Source organism: Nerophis lumbriciformis, linkage group LG06, assembly GCF_033978685.3.
Source record: "Nerophis lumbriciformis linkage group LG06, RoL_Nlum_v2.1, whole genome shotgun sequence".
Classification (NCBI taxonomy): domain Eukaryota; kingdom Metazoa; phylum Chordata; class Actinopteri; order Syngnathiformes; family Syngnathidae; genus Nerophis; species Nerophis lumbriciformis.
In genome coordinates this window covers 47,952,558-47,962,896 of record NC_084553.2, presented here as the reverse complement: position 1 = coordinate 47,962,896, position 10,339 = coordinate 47,952,558, and positions in this window count along the sequence as shown.

The following is a 10,339-nucleotide window of genomic DNA, read 5'->3' as shown; positions in this document are numbered from 1 at the left end:
AAAGCAAGTCCCACAGAGATTCAAACACAGACCGCTGGATTTTAGGTTGTCCTGAAGAATTTGAAGGTTATCCTCTTTTTTCATTGTCCCATTTACTCTCTGTAAAGCACCAGTTCCATTGGCAGCAAAACAGGCCCAGAGCATAATACTACGACCACCATGTTTGACGGTAGGAATTGGTGTTCCTGGGATTAAAGGCCTCACCTTTTCTCCTCCAAGCATATTGCTGGGTATTGTGGCCAAACAGCTCAATTTTTGTTTCATCAGACATCACATGGACAAAGATAAGACCTTCTGGAGGAAAGTTCTGTGGTACGACTGTAATCAAAATGTTATTTCCCTGTCTTTTCCTCTAACATACTAAAGTAGCATGCAATGTTTTCATTCTGTATGGATTTGGCACAAATATAATGTCCCCCCCATATTCTGCTCAGCAAATGTTTCATGTGCTACGCAAATAAATTAGGACGTTTTATAATAATTGACTACTAGTTCTTTGTTTGCACTTGTACTTATATGTACAGTAACTTTATTTTTTTCTCAAAAGTGCCACTGGTTAGCCCAGGGGTCCCCAAACTTTTTGACTCGGGGCCTGCATTGGGTTAAGTTTGGCCGGGGGCCGGGCTGTGTGTGTGTTCCTCATACACTATTTGATTAAGGACCCATTACCTCCCTACTTGGTACTCAGCATCAAGGGTTGAAATTGGGGGTTAAATCACCAAAATGATTCCCGAGCGCGGCCACCGCTGCTGCTTACTGCTCTCCTCATCTCCCAGGGGGTGAAACAAGGAGATGGATCAAATGCAGAGAGTAATTTCACCACACCTAGTGTGTGTGTGACTATCAGTGGTACTTCAACTTAACTTTAACTTTAAAAGAGTGCGCACTGCGGCGCGAGCGCGATGATGTCATGTTATTGATGTGAAAATGCATTTTTAGACAATATGATTTGCCTGAACGGCTAGGAGACGCCGAGAATAACAAGCAGTAGAAAATAGATTAGAAAGGACAAAAAAAACAAAACTTGAGACTTCCCGCGGGCCGGATTTTGGGGACCCCCGATCTAAACTTTACCGCTGCCGGCCGGGTATTATATTCTATACTTTCATTGTTATATGCTGTTTTGCACGTACCGATACTCCATCAGTGTTGGCGCTAGGAATTTTCAAAATGGGGTCCCAATTTTTTCACGTTTAATATGTTTTTTGCAATTTTAATTTTGACAGTACCACATAAGATATGTGTTAATTGCTGATGCGGGTTTATTGATTTTTAAACGTGCCAGAAAATAACCCATTTTGTACACTGTCGCGGTGATTCAATGCACAGTAGGGCGTAAATGTGTCCCTGTATAGTATTTCTCCAGCAATGGTCATGTGGTATACCAAAATACCATCAGAAATGATGGTATTTTGAGAGGTAATCATTGATGTCGGACATCACTGAAAGCCTAGGTGGGAAACGCACAGCCCGCCACTGCTATTGAGGGAAAACATTTTCAGGTCCAGAACTATGGATTTAGTGTCAATGTTGTAAGCTTCAGAGGGGCCTTCAAAAACTTTAACTTGGAAACAACCATACGTTCCAGAATAAAGTACTGTAAGTCAATACAGTAGTCATGCACCTTTCACCATAGGTTCCATTGAGTCCAATTGTCCACGTTGCACGTAAACGTCACAGTGGCAAAATAGAAATTCAGGTTATGTTTTTACCAGCTGGAATTTAGCTCCTCTCAAATCTTTGCTTCTATTTTGCGTGGTGTGATAATCGTTTGTGACACAATTTTCTTTACATGCCGTTTCTCCCACGGTGAAAAGTGTCAGCTGTGCAAAAAGAGCCACTGTAAACAAACGTAATGCATTCGGATAGCTGCAGGTGTGATTCATGTTAGGTCTAAATAGCGCGTGGCTTAATCCGAAAACGTGACTTCATGATGATTGGAAGGTTTGCGGGGACCTTGAAGAGCGAGCGTGGAATTAATCTTCCGCTGCCACATTTCGTCACTCCTCTCTTTGGTTGGCTCGGAGCCATTTTACAACATTTTAATGACACTTTGATAGCTCCTAAGAAGACTACACCGGGCTGGGCCGCACCATTTTTCGCTCACGTGCTTCACACGGCGATTTGTCTCATTATGCTGCAACACATTTATTCGTCTTCTAAATTATTTTGAGGTAATGTGACACCTCACTTCTGGTGACACTTTAGTATTCACCGCTGTTCTGGTTTCAGTACATGCCGTCTGATTTTAAGACCTCCATCGTATCTCGGTGTCGTTTTAATCTCAGCGTTTAAAAAATGTGTCGCAGGGGTGTCTTGTAAGGCAATGCATGACATGACATTCCTGAACTACATTTTATCTTTGTGCATATGTTATTTTATGAAGACCTGAAGATAAAGACCGACTGTTGACACTGATATTTAAAAATAATAAAGACGTTCGTCTATGAAATCGTACATCATTCATGCTGTAATAGTCATAATTAGGGTTGCACAATATGGACGATATACAATATTAATGATATAAATTGTTGCCCTAGGAGAAACTGGGTAACACATGGCACACTGACAAAGCTTAACCTATTGTTACTATAACAATCTACAAGGTTAATATAGTTGGCCTCTTTTTCTTACCTCCATTTATCTGCTTTCTTTTGTATTTCAAGTTATCATTACATATCTGTATTGTTGCATTTGAAACAATTGTATTGTTGATAATAGAGGTAATTATTGTTATTATTAATTATCAATAGTGCTATTCCTATTGGTATTGTTATTGCTCCATTTGTAGTGTAATTCATTGTCATTTCTGTATTATTTATATCACTAACTGCTTCTTTGCTATCCCTTTTACACATATTTGTACCTATCCTATTTGCTGATGTTGTTCTGTTGTTGTTGTTGTTTTTGTGTTTGCTGTTGTTGTTGTCTCTCTGTCTTATCTCCCTCTTGTCCCCGCAATTACCCCTCTTTCTTCCTTTTGTTCTCTTTCTATCCCCTCTTGCTCCGGCCCGACTGCGCCAAATAATAATTTAAATCCATTTAATAAAGTCAAATTCAAATAAGGCAACAAGAGAAGTATCCCACACTTCTGTTTTGTAAAGTAAATCTGTTCAACAGATATGGGCATCAACATCAACTATATGATTTGCCTGAGTAGGTGGACAGGACAAAAAAACTAAACAAAACAAAAAATGATATAAATTGGGTTGACAATAGAGATTTTAATACTATTGTCAAATCGGTGTTAATTCATGTCGATGACAGATTCTAGCTGTGTCCCGCAGAGCTACTGTGATTTGATTGATATTTTTTGTTATCACAAAATCTTTTTTTTTTGACGTTTTTGTTAATGTTCACAAATTCAAGAAATAAGAGCCAATGTAAGTTTTTGCTTTTGTTCAATTGTTTTTGCACCCTTGACTTTAATATACATTTAATATAAAAAAAGAAAAATGGAATACTGAAATTAGGGTTGTCCCGATACCAATATTTTGGTACCGGTAGCGGTACCAAAATGTATTTCGATACTTTTCAAAATAAAGGCGACCACAACAAAATTGCATTATTGCCTTTATTATAACAATGCATCTTAAAGTATGTTGATCATAAGTTTCTTATTGCAATCGAAGAACATCCATCCATCCATCCATTTTCTACCGCTTAGTCCCTTTTGGGGTCGCGGGGGGCGCTGGAGCCTATCTCAGCTACAATCGGGCGGAAGGCGGGGTACACCCTGGACAAGTCGCCACCTCATCACAGGGCCAACACAGATAGACAGACAACATTCACACTCACATTCACACACTAGGGCCAATTTAGTGTTGCCAATCAACCTATCTCCAGGTGCATGTCTTTGGAGGTGGGAGGAAGCCGGAGTACCCGGAGGGAACCCACGCAGTCACGGGGAGAACATGCAAACTCCACACAGAAAGATCCCGAGCCCGGGATTGAACCCAAGACTACTCAGGACCTTCATATTGTGAGGCAGATGCACTAACCCCTCTTCCACCGTGCTGCTCGAAGAACAATGTTGGCCTAAATAAAATAGCGAACATACTAGACAACTTGTCTTTTAGTTGTAAGCAAACAACGGCTCCTAATTTGTCTGCTGACATATGCAGTAACATAATCATTCTCATTCTATTATTTTGTCTAAATTATGAAGGACAACCTGTAAAAAAAGGAATATTTATCTACTTGTTCATTCACTGTTAATATCTGATTTTTTTTTTTCTGTTTTAACATGTTCTATCTACACTTCTGTTAAAATGTAATAGACACTTATTTTTCTGTTGTTTGGATACTTTACATTAGTTTTGGATGATAACACAAATTGAGAGACCGATCTGATTCCAAGTAGTTACAGGATCATACATTGGTCATATTTAAAGTCCTCATGTGTCCAGGGATGTATTTCCCGAGTTTATAAACATAATATAAATTTAAAAAAAGATTTTGTGGACATAAAAAATATTGATGTTATCATTGTAATATCGACAAGACCCGCTCTTGTACTTGGTATCAATACAGTGGATGTCAGGTTTAGATCCATTCATGGCACTTGTTTACATTGAGCTATTGTATCCTCCTACAGTGTGTAGTGAAGCATGTTTAGCTATTCATCGTCCTGCAGGGATGATACTTGTATTAAACTTACTTTATTTGATGCCATGAAGGCGAAGAATAGTGATTTAGACTCTGGCTAAAACTATGGCTGTATGTTAGCCGCTAGCTAAGAGACATATTTTGAAGTACCTCTTGTAGAGCAGCGCTTCAATATTATAGCTTCACCTTTATCATCAGTATTTAAACCAAAATGCCTCCATTTCAATCAATCAATGTTTATTTATATAGCCCTAAATCACAAGTGTCTCAAAGGGCTGCGCAAGCCACAACGACACCCTCGGTACAGAGCCCACATAAGGGCAAAGAAAAACTCACCCCAGTGGGACGTCGATGTGAATGACTATGAGAAACCTTGGAGAGGACCGCATATGTGGGTAACCCCCCCCTGTAGGGGAGACCGAATGCAATGGATGTCGAGTGGGTCTGACATAATATTGTGAGAGTCCAGTCCATAGTGGATCCAACATAATAGTAAGAGTCCAGTCCATAGTGGGGCCAGCAGGACACCATCCCGAGCGGAGACGGGTCAGCAGCGCAGAGATGTTTCCAGTCGATGCACAGGAGAGCGGTCCACCCCGGGTCCCGACTCTGGACAGCCAGCACTTCATCCATGGCCACCGGACCTGTGCCCCCCCCTCCACAAGGAAGAGGGGAGCAGAGGAGAAAAGAAAAGAAACGGCAGATCAACTGGTCTAAAAGTGGGGTCTATTTAAAGGCTAGAGTATACAAATGAGTTTTAAGATGGGACTTAAATGATTCTACTGAGGTAGCATCTCTAATTGTTACCGGGAGGGCATTCCATAGTACTGGAGCCCGAATAGAAAATGCTCTATAGCCCGCAGACTTTTTTTGGGCTCTGGGAATCACTAATAAGCCAGAGTTCTTTGAACGCAGATTTCTTGCCGGGACATATGGTACAATACAATCGACAAGATAGGACGGAGCTAGACCGTGTAGTATTTTATACGTAAGTAGCAAAACCTTAAAGTCACATCTTAAGTGTACAGGAAGCCAGTGCAGGTGAGCCAGAATAGGCGTAATATGATCAAACTTTCTTGTTCTTGTCAAAAGTCTAGCAGCCGCATTTTGTACCAATTGTAATCTTTTAATGCTAGACATAGGGAGACCCGAAAATAATACTTTACAGTAGTCGAGACGAGACGTAACAAACGCATGAATAATGATCTCAGCGTCGCTAGTGGATAAAATAGAACGAATTTTAGCGATATTACGGAGATGAAAGAAGGCCGTTTTAGTAACACTCTTAATGTGTGATTCAAAGGAGAGAGTTGGGTCGAAGATAATACCCAGATTCTTTACTGATTCGCCTTGTGTAATTGTTTGGTTGTCAAATGTTAAGGTGGTATTATTAAATAAATGTCGGTGTTTAGCAGGACCGATAATCAGCATTTCCGTTTTCTTGGCGTTGAGTTGCAAGAAGTTAGCGGACATCCATTGTTTAATTTCATTAAGACACGCCTCCAGCTGACTAGAATCCGGCGTGTTGGTCAACTTTAGGGGCATGTAGAGTATCTGTTTACGTATTCCGTGATTGTGCGTTGCCGAACATGCTCCTCTGCTGGTAAAGAAATATAAAACTGATGGTTTGGCTTCTCCAAGTTAAGAGTCGTTCATTTTTGACCTGAGCTCCTCCGGGTACTGCAGACCTGTTTAATGACGCTCGCTTGTAATAAAATAACTTTTTGATCCAGCCGCACTGCCGTGTCGCCCTTCTGCCCGGGAGGTGATGACAAGGCCAGAAATACACATCATAATAATGGTAACATTGGCAATAAATCGGAATAATATTGCATTGCAAGTTACCCCATGATTCCTATTTGTAAGAAGGACTGATGTTTACATTTAACAATCTGATAACTTGATGCAGGTAATGGGTGGTACCTTTCTTTTTCTAATGGCACATTTGAAAAATGAGTCCAATGAGTCTTCCAAACAATTTATTATATTTTGCTTTGGTTTCGAGCACTTCCATGGACGTCTATTCACAAGAGGATGATTGGGTGGCAATGGTAATAAACGATAGCAACACAATTGGAGGGATGTGGGGGTGTTCTATACAGTCTCACTGCTTGGCCCTCAATTACCCCCCATGCTTTTAACAGCATTCATGCGGCACTGGGAGCACGCGCAAGGGAATTTGCCGTTCAAGAGACATTGATTAATTATGCCACACACAATTAGCCCATCAAATTGAGTGTGTCCTTCTCTACCGTGGAAAGGTGATGTCAGAATTTTATGGGGCATTAAATAGCACTCCTTGTGTTGTCTTAGAGATCCACAGAGAGCCAGAGGAACATGGCCGCCTGGTTTTGTCTGAGAGACAAGGCTAACACGTTCCTTTGGACCGATGTCGATGCTGATAGCCATCTGTGTTTCTCCTCTCAGCGGGGGTCCGTGGACCCCCCCCCCCCCCATGTGTGTGACATCTCACTGATTGGGAGGACAAAAAGACAAATTAAGACAGCACATAGCCTCCATTGCTAGCCTCAATTCTCATTGCAAACTGTCATGCAAATACTCAGTCTGTATAGACATGTTGGCCACGCCCACACAAGCATGGATATTTCAATAAAACACATGCAAGTATGTGAAAAAATTAGGACCCCTACCCTATCCCTACCCTACCCTGTGTTGGTGTAATTTGGCAACACACGCATCCCCACCGTGTTCCTTTTGCTATTTCTATGCATACTTGCCAACACTCCCGGATTTTCCAGGAGACTCCCGAAATTCAGCGCCTCTCTCGAAAACCTCCCGGGACAAATTTTCTCCCGAAAATCTCCCGAAATTCAGGCCGAGTTGGAGGCCACACCCCCTCCAGCTCCATGCGGACCTGACCTGTTTTCACGTCCGCTTTCCCACAGTATAAACAGCGTGCCTGCCCAATCATGTTATAACTGTAGAATGATTGAGGGCGAGTTCTTGGTTTCTTATGTGGGTTTATTGTTAGGCAGTTTCATTAACGTCCTCCCAGCGCGGTAACAACACACAACAACAGCAGTCACGTTTCTCTCTACCGTAAAGCAGTTTGTCTGCCGTAAACAGCAATGTTGTGACACTCTTAAACAGGACAATACTGACATCTACTGTATATGCATATGTGACAATAACATCTACGGCTTTTAGAGAATGCAGTGCACAACTGAGCACACAACAAGGAGACGAAGCAGAAGAACGAGGGAGATACAGCCGTGGCGACGCCGACGACGAGTAAGATGAAGAAATACGCTTGTAAGTTCCAAGCCGCAGCTGCGATTGGACCTGGCTAGCTTCCGGGAAGAAGTAGTGGACTACCAAGTGCTTGGCAGTGAAGATCTTCCTCAGGAAGCAAATATTGACCGGTTTTGGGCCATGCTAGGGAGAGATTCCAGACTCTAGTGCATTTGATGAAAGCACTTTTGTGCGTGCCACACAGCAATGCATCATCAGAGAGGGTGTTCAGCATGGTTAGAAAAATAGTGACAGACAATAGAACAAGGATGAACAATTCAACCCTTAACTCAACAATGAGTAGATGAGTGTTATGTGTGTGTAAATGTGTAAATAAATGAACACTGAAATTCAATTATTTCTTTTATATATATATATATATATATATATATATATATATATATATATATATATATATATATATATATAATAAATATATAATAAATATATATATATAGCTAGAATTCTTATATATACTGTATATATATATATAATAAATATATATATATAGCTAGAATTCTTATATATACTGTATATATATATATATATATATATATATATATATATATATATATATATATATAAAATACTTGACTTGGTGAATTCTAGCTGTAAATATACTCCTCCCCTCTTAACCACGCCCCCAATCACGCCCCCCGCCTCACCCCCGACCACGCCCCCTCCCCACCCATCACCCCCACCTCCCGAAATCGGAGGTCTCAAGGTTGGCAAGTATGTTTCTATGACACATTTGTATATATTTATGAGATATTTTTATTCCTGATCTTGGTAATGTCATGTACGCCAGCAAACTTTATATTAAGTTTAGCACTAGTAAAAAATATTTGTTGAAACAAATCGTTCTAGACATGAAATAACACTTACATAGTCAAACCAGCAGGTAGAAGACATTGATACGCCGTAGATTATACGACATTGTGATGATCCGTAGCCCGGATCATGTTTTGTTTTAGTTTTGACTCCCTCAGTTCGGTTTTTAGCACCCCTAGGTTTGTGTTTTAGTTGTCATGGGTGCTGATTAGTTTCACCTGCCTCAGATTAGTGTTCGGGACGCTCACCTGCTCCTGGGCACTAATTCAGAGAGCTACTTTTTCCGCTTTTTCACCGCACGCTGTCTTGTTTGCTTCGTGCAACATTACGTTTGTCACTCATGCTTTTGATTCCGGTGCTATGTTTTGCCTTAGCTCCCCGTGCTATCGGCACGCTTGCTTTCTTTTGCTGGTTGGTACGTTGTCTTACCTGCACATTGCCTCCAGTGTTCCTGCTGCATCTTGGAAGAACGACCCGTGCATCACCGACAGACATGTCCTTTAAAACTGACTTTGAAACAACGTTGCAAAATAGTTGTATTTGTAAATTGGGACAACGTTGATGTCTAACATTGGATCCACCTTGTTTGTTGGAAAATGACCAAATTTCAAAGGTCAAATCAATGTCACAACCTGACCTTGAATAAACGTTGTCAAAAAGCATGTTGTTTCAACGTTGTAATTGTGTTGAAGAATGAATATCGGTTGGGAAATGACCAAAATTCAAAGGTCAAATCAACGTCAGAAGCCAACATTGATTAAACGTCGTCAAACAGCATGTTGTTCCAACGTTATGTTTGAGTTGCTCAAACGTCAGCACCTAATTCAACAAGTTCTCAACGTTGTTTTAATGTCTTGTGCCTGCTGCGAAAGTTGTAGTTAAAAACATTAAGCGGGATGTTTTCCATCCGATTAAAAATAACGTGTAAAAAAAAAAAATGGCGTTCTTGGGGAAAAAAACAACTTACTTTGATCACTATGACATCCAGCATATGCAGAAACACAAGTCTTCAGTTTGGATTGCATATTGTGATGAAATAAAAAGTAAATACAAGCCTAGCAGGGAAACGTCATATAAGAAGAATCCCCAGGCTGTTTTTGTCCATCATTATTCTCCTCTCCAAATGCATTCTTCATGGTGGTATGAATAAGCCCTGTTTGCCAGCCTTTATTTTCCGCCATCCTGCCATTGTGATTCATTTACCACTTCCCCTTTCATATGATTGTCATCTCGGTTTGGATCTTCAAGGTCGATGTATAGTTAATTGGCGCAGGTCCCGCTCGGGAAAATCATTTCCATGACAACCGTTTTCTAAGGGACGGCCTGTGAATACGAAGGATACGGGCCCACTGTTCGACGCTCCGTGTGACGGTAGGGGGAAAAAAAGGGTCATTTCCTACCTGGGAAGTGTCGTCGTCTCTAATGAGCCACCGGCGTGTATACACTCGTTCAACTAAAGTGGGCAGATGATGTGCTCAAATTGAATACTTGCACTCCACTCAAACTGAGAATGGATTACGAAACATGCACAATGCCAACCACTTCATTGGGTACACCTGCACTCTAATTACATCTGATGCAGGAACTAAATCACAAACTGTTTGAAAATAAGATTATTATTTTTTTAAACAGCAATAAAGAGCCCTAA